General features: G+C 36.5%; 2 pseudogenes; both read right to left on the bottom strand.

Moving 5' to 3' along the window:
* Positions 1 to 76: 76 nt before the first annotated feature.
* On the bottom strand, positions 77 to 6,818 carry LOC102410618 (annotated as a pseudogene).
* Positions 6,819 to 11,891: 5,073 nt separating this feature from the next.
* LOC102410955 lies at positions 11,892 to 12,840 on the bottom strand (annotated as a pseudogene).
* Between the last annotated feature and the right edge of the window lie 1,228 nt (positions 12,841 to 14,068).

Genomic DNA, 14,068 nt, shown 5'->3' with positions numbered 1-14,068 from the left:
AACTGGGAAATGTAGGGATCTTTAAAAATTTCTCTGATAACCCTGTGGCCAGTATTTAAAGCATTTTAAAATAAACTCATCGCACTACTTTTTTCAGTAATAATTTTCTCAGTGCTGCAATCATATCCTTGTTCCAAAGGCTGTATATCATGGGATTGAACATCGGAGTCACTATGGTGTAGAATAGAGAGAGGAGTCTGTCAGTTCCTGCAGAATATCTGGATTTGGGCCTTAAGTATGCAATGGTAGCAGATCCAAAGAATAAAAGCACAACCAACGAACACGTGGAAAGGCTTTGCCTCGCCCTCTGGCTGTTGGCAATACAGAATAGTGGAAATGATTTTGCTGTAAGAGGCAAGGATCAACATAAAAGGTACAGCAACAAACAACAGAGCTACTACATAGACTGAGAGCTTGTGTGCAAAAGTGTCTCCGCAGGCCAGCTTCAGAAGAGGGGGAATGTCACAGAAGAAGTGGTTAATCTCTTTTGAATGACAGAAACACCGAGAGAAGATCCGGCACACTTGCCCTATCTGCACTGGGATTCTACTGACCCAGGAGCCCACAGTCAGCTGGAGGCACACCTTTGGGGTCATGACCAAGGGATAGAGCAGAGGGTCACAGATGGCCACACAGTAGTCATTGGCCATCACCGCCAGGAGGAGACACTCAGTGGTTCTGAGGATAAGGAAGAAGCACATTTGGGTGGCACAGTCCAGGATAAATATTCTTCTGTCCTGAGTCCAAAGGTTCACCAGACTCCTAGGGAGAGTGACGGACATGTAACAGATTTCCAAGAAGGAAAAATTTGCCAGGAAGAAATACATGGGTTTGTGCAGTGCTGGGTCAAGCCTCGTTATTATTATGAAGAAGCCATTTCCATTTAAAATAATGATGTAAGTGATGGTGGACACCCTAAATGATAACCCTTGGAGGTTTGGAAGGTCAGAAAACCCCAGTAGTGCAAATTGTGTCACTGTGGACATGTTGTCTTCTGCTTCCATCTCATCATATTGCCTCTGTAGGAATGATTCAGAGGCACTGTCATTTCATTTTTATTGTCTCTTGTTTTTTGTGTATAAACTAGATTATATGTCTTCTTACTTTTAATTTCCCTATAAAAACCAAACTTATAATGCCTGGTGATCTAAAAGTACAGAGAAGTATACTTTTATTTATCATTAAACCTATCTGTAAGAAAAAGCTTCAGTCTTTATTTTCTCTACAATATATTATTTTATTGATTTGATTCTAAAGATACATGATTGCAATTTTGCTATTCATCTGAATACTTAAAATTTCAAATTGAAAATTATGTTCGATTGTAACAATGATTTCATATTTTCAACTGATGAGCTATTTTCACCTCTCTAGTCTGTTTTCCATTATTATCAATTCAAAATTAATTTTACTGTTCCAGTAAATATTTTGTAAGCCACTTAAAATTGTTTTGGGGATAAAGATAATTTTTAAAATGATGATCTTCCAGTGGTATTTCAAAATCTTGTTTGTCTTTGGCATTATATATATTTAGCTCTTTTACTATAAAACCAAATCAATGAGCTGACCATTGAGTATTATGGGATACTATTTATTTTTAAAAGGGGTGTGTTTCAATGTAATGTCTATAAAAGCAACATAGTTTTTTTTAATATATAATTTCTGTTTTTATTCATTTATTTATTTTAGTTTGGCCACAAGACATTTGGCATCCTAGTTCCCAGACTAGTGATCAAATCCAGACCCCCTGCAGTGGAATTAGGGAGTCTTAACCACTGAACATGGAGAAGGCAATGGCACCCCCCTCCAGTACTCTTGCCTGGAAAATCCCATGGATGGAGGAACCTGGTAGGCTGTAGTCCATGGGGTCGCTAAGAGTCGGACACGACTGAGCGACTTCCCTTTCACTTTTCACTTTCATGCATTGGAGAAGGCAATGGCAACCCACTCCAGTGTTCTTGCCTGGAGAATCCCAGGGACGGGGGAGCCTGATGGGCTTCTGTCTATGGGGTCGCACAGAGTCGGACACGACTGAAGCGACTTAGCAGCAGCAGCAGCAGCAGCAACCACTGGACCACCAGGGAAGTCCCAGTAGTCATAATTTTTATTCAGATTTTCCAACTTGGACAAAAGAATCATTAAGCTGATCTTTTTGTCCAGGAACACCCAAGAGATAAGAAATAGGTACTTCTGGCACTTATGTTCCAGCTAAGAGTTCTAACTAGAATGCTCATCCCTCACACACTTACTGCATGAAAGAAACATCAGCCACAATTCATCTCTGAGATCTTCCTAAATTACTCACATCCTTGATAATTGCTGTTGTTCTGCTGGCCCCATTTAATTCATTCATTCGTGTGTGTGTGCATGTGTGTGTTGCATTTTTGTGTATGTTTGTTTATGTGAATGTGAATATTTTGAGCTGAGGTTGCCCATCTTCGTTAAGTACTTGTGCTTTGCTATAGCTAGATTTTAAGCTTCTTGTGATATTCTATACATCTTTCTATGGAGTATATAGTATATTTTCTCACAAAAGCAATTTCTTAGTTTATTGAATAAATTAAAATGAGTCAACTTGATTGTTTCCTTACAATAGTCCCCAAGATGTAAGTGAGGATTTCTACCCAAAATTCAGAACAACCTCCTGTACCTTCCTGTTTTATTTACTTATTTAATTCAGTATAGATTGTAGTACTTGGATACTGATTAAAATTGCTTGTTGAAAGAATCACCAATCTTTTTAGACCAGTACAGTTCAAGTGCACCTTCTGTAGAGTGTGTGTGTGTGTGTAGAAATTATACTCTTTTCACCCACTCTTGTAGCAGTTGCAAATTACATTATTGTTTTCAGTATATCATATATAACTTCCATGGTATGTGTTAACTAATTTGAAAGTTCACAGAGATGAAGCCACTGCAAAGAAGAGACACACCTATATCCGTATTCTAACAGTTTTAAGTGAGGACAAGGGTCAACATTTCAGCTACAGAAGTGTAGACTCACATATGGGGCAGAAGGAACAGTTCACCCAAAACTTGAGCATCCCGAGGAATTCCTTTTCCCTAGGAAAAGGAAAGCTGAATAGGAATTTATTTTATCAGCTACAATATTTCAGACTACTTATATATATTTATATTTTACATATAATATATATTAAGCATCAGAAGGTATTTAAACTTAACTTATTATTATAGAATTTTCCCAATGAAAATGTGATTTTAAGAAATATAAAAATGCTTTGACTGAGTCTTTAAAATGATCAGAAATGGGAGTCTGATAGGTGACATTATTAAGATGTGATTTTATGTGTATAAGACTATTAAACAGTGCCTATTTTTTTTCCAATACCTTATCCTGACAGCTTTATCCATGTTTATTCACCTATTTAATTCAAATTAGAGTGTAATACTTGGATACTGATTAAAATTGCTTGTTGAATGAGCCATCAATCTTTTCAGTCCAGTATGCATCATGCCCTACATTTGATGAGTTAACCTCTGCCTTCAGAAACTACCGTCAGTTTTTTTTTCTTTTATTGTATCTTCTTTTTATATAAGGTCTTCTCTCATTTTTTGTACTTCTGTCTAAATTATTCCTTTCTGTTGAAGTAGAATAGTACACTTGAATATCCCTAGGTCAAGATGGTTTCCTGGAGAAGGGAATGGTTACCCACTCCAGTATTCTTGGCTGGAGAATTCTATAAACAGAGGAGCCTGGTGGGTTACAGTCTATGGGATCGCAAAGAGTCGGACATGACTGAGCTACTAACACTTTCATTTTTTCACACACGGTAGTACATTTGAAAATCATACTGAAACTCAGGTTCAAAAATAGCCAGAAGAAGTCAAAAAACAGAACTTGAGATCAAAAATACAGTGTTTTTTTTTAATATAAATTTTTATTTTAATTGTTGATGTATGGCAAAACCAATACAGTGTTCTTAATTTACTGAAATGTTTTTTTTTAATTCTTAACTTTGCTTTTGTCAAATGGAGCAAGATTTTATGTAAGAAATATTAAAGCTATTCAAATCCTACCCAAGTTACACTTATTTTATAAACTCAATCTCATCAAAATTTTTCTTCTCAAACCTTGAAATGTCGCTGCTGGTTTCCAACTTCCAGAAACCTTTAGATAGATAGCACGGCTACTACACTCAGAAAGAAGAGCCACTAAATTGTTTAGGTTATGTAGCCACTTTTGTTTTTATCCAAATAACTCATGTTTACTTTTCTGGTGAGGATTATAATAAGCATGTACATTATCTATCATTAAAATGTACATGGTAAATAAAATAAAATAAAATGTACATGGTGCTATTGAAAGCAAGTTTGTAAAATCAAATTGAAGATAGGAAATAAAAGTCTAAAACTGGTGACTCCAGAAGTCTAATTCCTTGCGTGCTGCAGTCCATGGAGTCAAAAGTGTTGGTCACAACTGACCAACTGAACTGAACTGAACTGAATTCCTTATTTGAAGCTTCTAAAGATTAAAAGGAAAACATACCAAAATCTCTTTCATAATGTCAGATTCAGTTATTTTTTTAAGTTATTTTTTAAAATTAAGCTATTTTTAACAAACAGGATTTAATGTAAATAGGGTGCAAAATCCTTTTAATAAAGTTCATTTACTATCTTATTCCTTGCTGCTGCTGCTAAGTCGCTTCAGCTGTGTCCGACTCTGTGCGACCCCATAGATGGCAGCCCACGAGGCTCCCCTGTCCCTGGGATTCTCCAGGCAAGAACACTGGAGTGGGTTGCATTTCCTTCTCCATCTTATTCCTTAGTTATATACAATTAATTTTAATGAGATATTGCCAGATTTAATACATACAAACTTCTTAAATACAATCACTTAATAAAGGTTAGCATTTAAATTACTATGATAGTGATGCAGAGGTTGGTAAACTTTGGTATACTGGCTCACTATATTATAAAGTTCTTTTGTAATTTTTTATTTGATAATATAATGATGTGGGTCAGAAAAGTAAAAAGGCTATCTGAATCAGGGTTTTGAAGTTAAACAACAATAACAACAAAAGTTTCCTTGCTAAATTTTCTGAAATGAGTGTTTTTTGCCTGATGTTACATATAAATAGGTACATTTAAAACTAAATTCGACATTGGACAAAAATGAGGCATGCTTACCTGTTTAGATTGAAGTTAAATATAATGCTTACCTTTATTAATTGAGTTATTGAGTTAAAAGCTGATATAAACTGTGAAAGGGTTTTTGTTTTTTGGTTTTTTTTTTTTTTTTTTTGGCAGTTAGGTAATTCATGATACCAAGAATTTGATACCAGGCTTAACCACCCTCTAAAATATCTTCTATCTTCATAACAAATAAGGCTCTTTAAATAGGAATTATTCTTTCCCTTGGGATCAGCTTCTTCCCCAGGTAACTTTCTAATTGAGCTAAACCTTTCTGCCTGCCACTCAAGAAGTCTGGTACAACAAGCAAAACCATACCTGTCTATACCACATATTCTCTACATTCTCTATATCTCTTGCTGATTTTTGTAATTACTAAGAAATATAAGCATTGTAAAACAATAATTCATGATGATATATTATTTTTGTAAAATAAAGATGGTCTAAAAAGATGTAAATATACACTACCTTACAGGGAATTTTGTTTCTCTCTCATTAAGTGTTCTGTAGTAAGAAACCCAGGACTGTCGAGGCAGCTGTGTCATCTTCAATACAGATCTTCCATCTCCACGTCCATTGTAAAACAATAATTTATGATGATACATTATTTTTATAAAATAAAGATGGTCTAAAAAGATGTAAATATACACTGTCTTACAGGGAATTTTGTTTCTCTCTCATTAAGTGTTCTGCAGTAAGAAATCCAGGACTATTGGGGCAGCTGTGTCATCTTCAATACAGATCTTCCACCTCTTCGTCCACATGAGCCGAGTAGTCCTCACTGCCTCCCAGACTACAGGGGGACACAAAGGAATGCTCACTCACTCCTTTTCAGATGTACAAACTGGAAACAGAATACTGATTCCAGGCATGACCCCTCATATCAACATTAGTTAAAATATCATGCTAAACTGAAAGAGAGGATGGAAATATTTCTAGCTGTGCTGCTGTGTGTCCAGCCAAGACTTCCATTTTGATCATCTGCCCTCAGTTGTCACAAACTAAAGCTCCAAGAAGTTACTGTATTGTCTCCCCAGACAAGCATGCCCTTAAGTTAATTGTGGCAACTCTTGGTACAGTGATTATAAAGTAATAGAACTGTATTTTCTGTAGTGCACCCTACAAACACACATAGACACAAACTCACAAAATGCAATGGAGAAGAATATTAGATTTAACTATACAGAGTAGGAATAGATTCATACTGTTATGGATATTAATAATTAAAGAGATAATTTAGAAATTTGATGCCCTGCATTGAAAGCTATTCAAAAGTTATATATATATACACAACAATTTTGAATTATATCATTTTGTAATTTGTTTTAACTCTAACAATTGAAATACACATGTAGCATAATCTCATTTTTTGTTTTCATTTGCATTTTGATAATGACTAATGACAGTGACTATCCTTTATGTGATCATTTGACTTCTGCTTATCTCCTTTAGTAAAATATCTATTTAAGAGTTTTGTATATTTAGTGGACATTTAGATTACTTCCATGTCCTGGTTTTTGTAAATAGTGCTGCAGTGAACATTGGGATTCATGTGTCTTTTTGAATTATGGTTTTCTCAAGGTATATGCCCAGTAGTGGAATTCTTGAGTCAATGACAGTTCTACCTTTTTAGTTTCTTAAGTTACCTCCATGCCGGGAGCCGGCATATTGCATATTGAGTGCATATTGCATATTGAGTGCATATTGCATATTGAGTGCAGCACTTTCCACAGCATCATCTTTCAGGATCTGGAATAGCTCAACTGGAATTCTATCACTGCCGGGAGCCAGCGTGAGGCACTCCGCCCATGACAAAGGTCATGAGGAAGGAGGCTCGGCATATGCAAAGGCGGGATCGAGCCTCAGGAGTCCCCCTGGAAATTCTCGAGCATCTACCCCCCAAACCAGAGTCTGCCTACTTTCTGCTTTGTGCTTTCACCTACACCTCTGACTTTACAGGGGGCTCTCCCCCACTACCTCTCTCTGAAAAAAAGAGTTAGCTTACAGCTCCAGTTAATAATTCCTGGGTGTGACAGTGTTTCAACCTACAAACTCCTTTGGAAATCCTCTAGCCTGCCTGAATGGGTTTTTCTGGCCACATGTGATTGTTCAGAGCCTCCCAACTGTGAGAGGCAGGAGATGTTCTAAACTGCCTAAACACAGATTCCTTTGAGTAGTTAAAAGATTGATTAGAAATTGTATTGGTGAAGAGTTTTTCACTTGTTGTGCCAATGTTTGCTGCTAAGTCTCCATACTCCTTACCTACTGTGTCCTTGGCAGTGTATTGATTGATATAATGGGTGTATAGAAATGTAAAATGCAGCTTTGTCCAATACTTTTTGGGAGGCTGGTACCTGACTTTGGAATAATCACCTTTAGAGAAAAATAAGTTTCTTAAAATGTTAACAGGCCTCCGGGCCAGAAGATGATGTCAATCACCTGAACTTTTGCATATGATAAGTTTGAAAGCCTGGCTTCGATTAGAACCAGGAACTGCTGTCCTTGCATGACTCCACCCCTTCCCCCGTTATCCTCTATGCATAACTTAAGGTATAAAAACTACTTTGGAAAATAAAGTGCGGGCCTTGTTCACTGAAACTTGGTCTCCCCATGTCACTCTCTCTCCCAAATTCTGGCTGAGTCTCCATCTGGAGCGCGGAACCCACCATGCTTGCTAATTATGCCTGGGCTTCTAAGATCCGACCGGGGAGGCCTCAGTGTCTCCTCTCCTTTGGGAGAACGGAAGGACGCCTGTGGCCTACGTAAGTGGTGCAAACTTCTTGTCTTGAAGTTTTATTGGTCTCCCGCGTAAACCAAGCTACTCAGCCTCTTTTCTCCACTGAATTTCCTCACTGAGCTATCCTTATTTCAGCCTCTTTTCTCCACTGAATTTCCTCACTGAGCTATCCTTATTCTATTACTCTTTATATCCTTAATTAAAGTTTAATTAAGCAGTTGTTTCCTGACCCTCGCCTACGCCGTCTCTCCTTCGAATACCCTGGATCAGCTGGGGCTGGACCCCGGCACCTCCATACTGGTCTGCACACTGGTTGTATCAATTTAAGTTCCCACCAACAGTGCAAGAGGGTTCCCTTTTCTCCATACCTTCTCTAGCATTTCTTCTTTGTAGATTTTTTGATGATGGCGAGAGAGCTAGTGGGAGCCTGCTGTAAAGCACAGGGAGCTCAACTCAGTGATCTGCGGTGACCTAGATGGTGGGATGTCAGGGGTCGGAGGGAGGGGATGTATGCAAACATATAGCTAATTCAATTCACTATACAGTAGAAACTAGCACAGTACTGAATAGCAATGACACTCCAATGAAGGAAAAAAGAAAAACCTTGTACGTTGATGTTAGATTGCTTCTTTCTGTTGGTTTTGAGAATTCTTTGCATAATCTTTCTATATATTTCTTATTTGAAATATGTGACTTTCAAGTATTTTCCCTTTTAGCTTGTATTTTCTATTTAGGCTCCCTGGTAGCTCATTTGGTAAAGAATCTGCCTGCAATGCAGGAGACCTCGCTTTGGTTCCTGAGTCAGGAAGATTCGCTAGAGAAGGGATAGGCTACTCACTCCAATATTCTGGGGTTTCCCTTGTGACTCAGCTGGTAAAGAATCTCCCTGAAATGAGGGAGACCTAGGTTCAATCCCTGGGTTGGGAAGATCCTCTGGAGAAGGGCAAGGTTACCCACTCCAGTATTCTGGCATGGAGAATTCCATGGACTATATAGTCCCTGGGGTCACAAAGAGTCAGACACAACTGAGCGACTTTCACTTTCATTTTATATTTGTGAAGACAGTTAGGACAACTTACTCCTCCATTAGAGACCTTTCAAAAACATTTTGCTGACTTCATCTTAATGATAAAATTTTAGATGTAGGAGCTTATTAAGACTGTATGAGTATTCAAAACAAAAATAGATTGAAAATAAGTACAGATCAGTGCAGATACAGGTATTATTAACAATGTCTCTTGAAATCATTTTTATCTTTGGGCTACTATTTCAAGTAATGATGAAGGGGTTATACTTGTTATGAACCAAGTTATAAGAAAAGTTCAAGGCTTACAGGTATAACAATGCTTTTACATGTCAGAATTATACAACAACAAAATTGATTATACAATGAAATATTATTTAAAATGTAAGAGATTTGTCTAACAACTGCTTTCAGATCATCAAATTCCTAGATGTGGAATATCATAATTATGAAAGCCACACTTACAGAAACATGCAACTCTTTTCTTTGAAATATCAAGAGGTCATTCCAGGGCCTTTCTTACTATTCTTCCCATAGACATTGTGGATATATTAAATTCTTGCAAAATGCTTATGAAATATGTTTATATTCACAGCTATATACATCCACAGAAGTTCAGAAATCGGATTAAGTTGGGTTGAATGCATGCACAGAAAAGAAAAGCACACTTCCCTTGGAACGTCCAAAATATCAGTCATAACACACACATTAAAAGTATTAAAAACTGATATTATTCAGCTGCTAAAAAGAATGAAGTGATGTAATTTTCAACAACATGGATGGACGTAGAGATTGTCATACTGAGTGAAGTCAAACATAGAGAAATATCACATGATATCATTTACACGCAGAAATTAAAAAAAAAAAGATGTGACAAACACACTGCTATACTTAAAATGGATGTTGAATGAAGACTTACCTACTGCACAGGGAGTGCTGCTCAATATTATGTAACAATGTAAATGGGGAAAGAGTTTGAAACAGAAAAGGTACATGTATATGTATAATTGAATCACTTGCTTTACACATGACATTTTGTGAATTTAGGGAACAGCACTATTCCCATGATGTTGTGATTCCTGCTTTCCTAAATTTCAGAAACAAAACTGCTATCGTCATCTTTATCACCACTGTTATAATCCTCATCTTAGATTACATTAAGGACTATATATAAAAGTATATAAACATACTAAACATTTAATTAGAAGGTATATATGCATATAGACACTACGAATAAAATGCATAAATAACTAAACTTAGTACATCATATTTACTGCCTAGATATTAAAGGAAGCAAATGGACTGAGACGTGAACTATAACTAGCTTCATGACAGGAGCTAACATTGCCTTATACACATGTGGACAATTATAACTAAAATAACAAAAGAGCATACTGTCCAAAGCACTGCCAGTGGATGTACTCTCTAAATGAGCTGCTGAGTGTGTGTGTGTGTGTGTGTGTGTGTGTGCTCAGTCACTCAGTCGTATCTGACTCTTTGGGACCACCTGGACTGTAGCCCACCAGGCTCTTCTGTTCATGGAATTTCACAGGCAAGACGACTAGAGTGAGTTGCCATTTCCTATTCCAGGGGAACGTCCTGACATGGGGATCAAACTCGTGTCTCTTGCATCTTCTGCATTGGCAGGTAGATTCTTTACCACCGTGCCATCTGAATGGAATTGGGAGGATACCTGTTAATGATTCTATTGACAGGTGCTCATTTTCCTTGTGAACATAATTTCAAAGGTTTAAAAATTATATCACTTAGAGAAGGTTAAAAATATGGAGGATTAGGCAAGGTACACTAATGTAAATGCAATTGTGGAAACTGTATAATTCTGAAAAGAACTTCTAACATTTTCTTCACATTAAAAATGCATATATTTTATTTCTAAAATATGAATTAGCATTGGGGTAGTTTGGAAGTCAGTGATGAAATAATTTAAAGCAGATTGTTTTGGGGTCAAAATTGCTACATAGAATATAGAAATATGTACAAAGTAAAAGTGTTGAGACAAACAGATTCTTCTATAACATGTAGTTAGGAAAAGTACTCAGTACATGAAAGATTTTCTTTTGTTATGATGATTGAAGTAATTCTTCATGAGGGTTCAGTGGGCTAAATAAACATACTCCTAGTGTCTAATGATTCTTTGAAGTTTCTAGATTTTTCCAGGAGTCTGACATAGGGCAAGGTAATATGCATTTGTTCATTTACTTGTTCAATTCCTCCTTCAAATAGTCATTACTTAACTGCTACTGGTCAGTTTCCATGCAACTGAACCAAAAAATGCCAACAATAGAAGTGGAAAAATAGAAGCTGTGATTTAGGTAAGAAATCTTGCATGTTTTAAGGTATATTTAAGCCAAAAGTCTTAATAGCTTGAATTCTATTTTGTTTTTTCATAAAGTATGTCATGAATATTGTTCTTTATTCACAATACAGGATTATTTAGGTATGAAATATTGAAGACAATTTGACTAATTATCCCTCCAGACACCTCTGTCTGTGGGGATTCTCCAGGCAAGAATACTGAAGTGGGTAGCCATTCCCTCCTCCAAGGGATCTTCCCTACCCAGGTATCAAACCAGGTCTCCCGCATTGCAGGCCGATTCTCTACCATCTGAGCCACCAGGGAAGCCCAATAAATATTCAAGCACAGTCAACTGCGGGTTATTTTAAAGTATCTAAAAGTATCTTATAAGCTAGAAATAGCAAAGTTTTTAAGGGGAAAATATAGATATTTAAAATCTTTCTCTGATAACTGTGTGACAAACAGCTAAAACATTTATAAATATACTCATCACACTATATGTTTTCAGTCACTCAGTGGAGTCCAGTTCTTTGTGACCCCATGAAGTGCAGCAAGCCTGTCCATCACTAACTTCCAGAGTCTGCTCAAACTCATGTCCATTGAGTCGGTGATGCCATCCAACCATCCTGTCCTCTGTCATCCCATCTCCTCCTGCCTTCAATCTATACTTTAAGTAACAATTTTCTCAATGATGCAATCACATCCTTGTTCCGAAGGCTGTATATCATGGGATTGAACATCGGAGTCACTATGGTGTAGAACAGAGAGAGGAGTCTGTCAGTTCCTGCAGAGTGAATGGATTTGGGCCTGAAGTAGGTAATGGTAGCAGATCCAAAAAATAAAAGCACAACCAACAGGTGAGAAGGATACGTGGAGAAGGCTTTGGCTCCTCTGGCTGTTGGCAACCTCAAAATAGTGCAGACGATTTTACTGTAAGAGGCAAGTATTAATATAAAAGGCACTGCAGCAACCAACAGAACTACTGCAAAGACTGACAGCTCGTGTGCAAAAGTAGACGTCTCCCCAGGCCAGCTTCAGAATGGGGGGAATGTCACAGAAGTGGTTAATCTCATTTGAATGACAGAAATGCAGAGAGAAGATCTGGCACATTTGTGCTATCTACACTGGGATTCCACTGACCCAGGAGCCCACAGCCAGCTGGAGACACGACTTTGGAGTCATGACCAGGGGATAGTGCAGATGGTCACAGACAGCCACACAGCAGTCATAGGCCATCACAGCCAGGAGGATACACTCAGTGGTTCCGAGAATAAGGAAGAAGCACATTTGGGTGGCACAGTCCAGGAGAGATATTCTTCTGTCCTGAGTCCAAAGGTTCACCAGACTCCTAGGGAGAGTGACAGACACATAACAGATTTCCAAGGAGGAAAAATTTGCCAAGAAGAAATGCATGGTTTTCTGCAGAGTTGGGTCAAGCCTAGTTAGTATTATTATGAGACTATTTCCAGTTAAGATAATGACGTAAATGACAGAGAACAACCCAAATAATAGCCCTTGAAGGTTTGGAAGGTCAGAAAACCCCAGGAGTACAAGTTGTATAACTGTGGATACATTGTCTTCTGCTTCCATCTCTTCATATTTCATCTGTGGGAATGATTAAATCAGAAATACCATTATTTCACTTTTTGAATGTTGTTTCCTTATGTATAAACAGGATGCTATGTCCTCTTATTTTCCCAGTTCCCTATAAAAACAAAACCTATTACCGATAAGATCTGTGAAAATGTAGTGAAATATATTTTTCATTAATATTAAATATATGTTTAAGAAAAAAATCTCTTCAGTCTCTTTTATCTATCATGGGTCATCATATATTTTTTTATATCAAAACTCCTGTGTTTACAATGTAAGTATATGTCTTCAATTAAACAATAAAAATGTAAAATATGAATTTGTATTCAGTTCTATCAGTCATTTCGTTATTCTGGCTGATCTGTTTTGCTCCTCACCTCTCAATTCTGTTTTTAATCATTATCAATGTGAAAGTAATTTGGTTGCACAATTAAACTATTTGTAAGCCATCTAAGAAATTTTTAGGGGTAACTACAGTTAATTTTTAAAATTTCCTCATTTTTTAATTGAACAATAATAGCTTTACAGAATTTTGTTGGTTTCTGCCAAACATTGACATGTAGTTAATTTTGAAAGTGATGGTTTACCTGCAGCTTTTTACTTTGGACTTTTGCATATTTAGGCCATTTTATCTGAAAACAAAATTGACATGTTGACCAATCAGTATTATGGGATGATAAATATTATGTAATAATATTTTAAATGATGCATTTCAATGTAGGGTCTATAAAAACAGCAGTCATAATTTATATTCAGAATTTTCAGTCAGAAGAAAAGGAACTAAAATTAGCTAATTCAGCTATATGTAGCAACTATCTTTTACTCAAATTATTCAATTTTTAAAAAATATTTCCACTAAAATAATGATTTCCTTTGCTATGGGAGTTATGATATTAAGTGTAGGTGGTATGTCATAATTCATTTATTACTATTGACAGCAAGTTTATAAAATCAAATTGAAGACAGGAAATAAAATATAAAATTGATGAATGAAGTACAGAAACCTTTTTCTTTTAAGGAGAATTCTCCAAAGACAAAAAGAAAACATGCCAATATATTTTTAATACTTTCAGATTAATTAATCATAGAACTTAATTTTAACAAGCAAATTATTCCCTTGGTTTTAGTAGGATGCAAACTCATTGTAATAAAGTCCATTCTCTTATCTTACTCCGTAGTAATATACAATTAAAAATTTAAGAACTTGAATACATACAAACTGAAAGAGGTATAACACATAGTAATC

This window comes from Bubalus bubalis, chromosome 9 (genome assembly GCF_019923935.1).
Source record: "Bubalus bubalis isolate 160015118507 breed Murrah chromosome 9, NDDB_SH_1, whole genome shotgun sequence".
In the NCBI taxonomy this organism is placed as follows: domain Eukaryota; kingdom Metazoa; phylum Chordata; class Mammalia; order Artiodactyla; family Bovidae; genus Bubalus; species Bubalus bubalis.
This window is presented reverse-complemented; position numbering and strand designations above follow the sequence as displayed.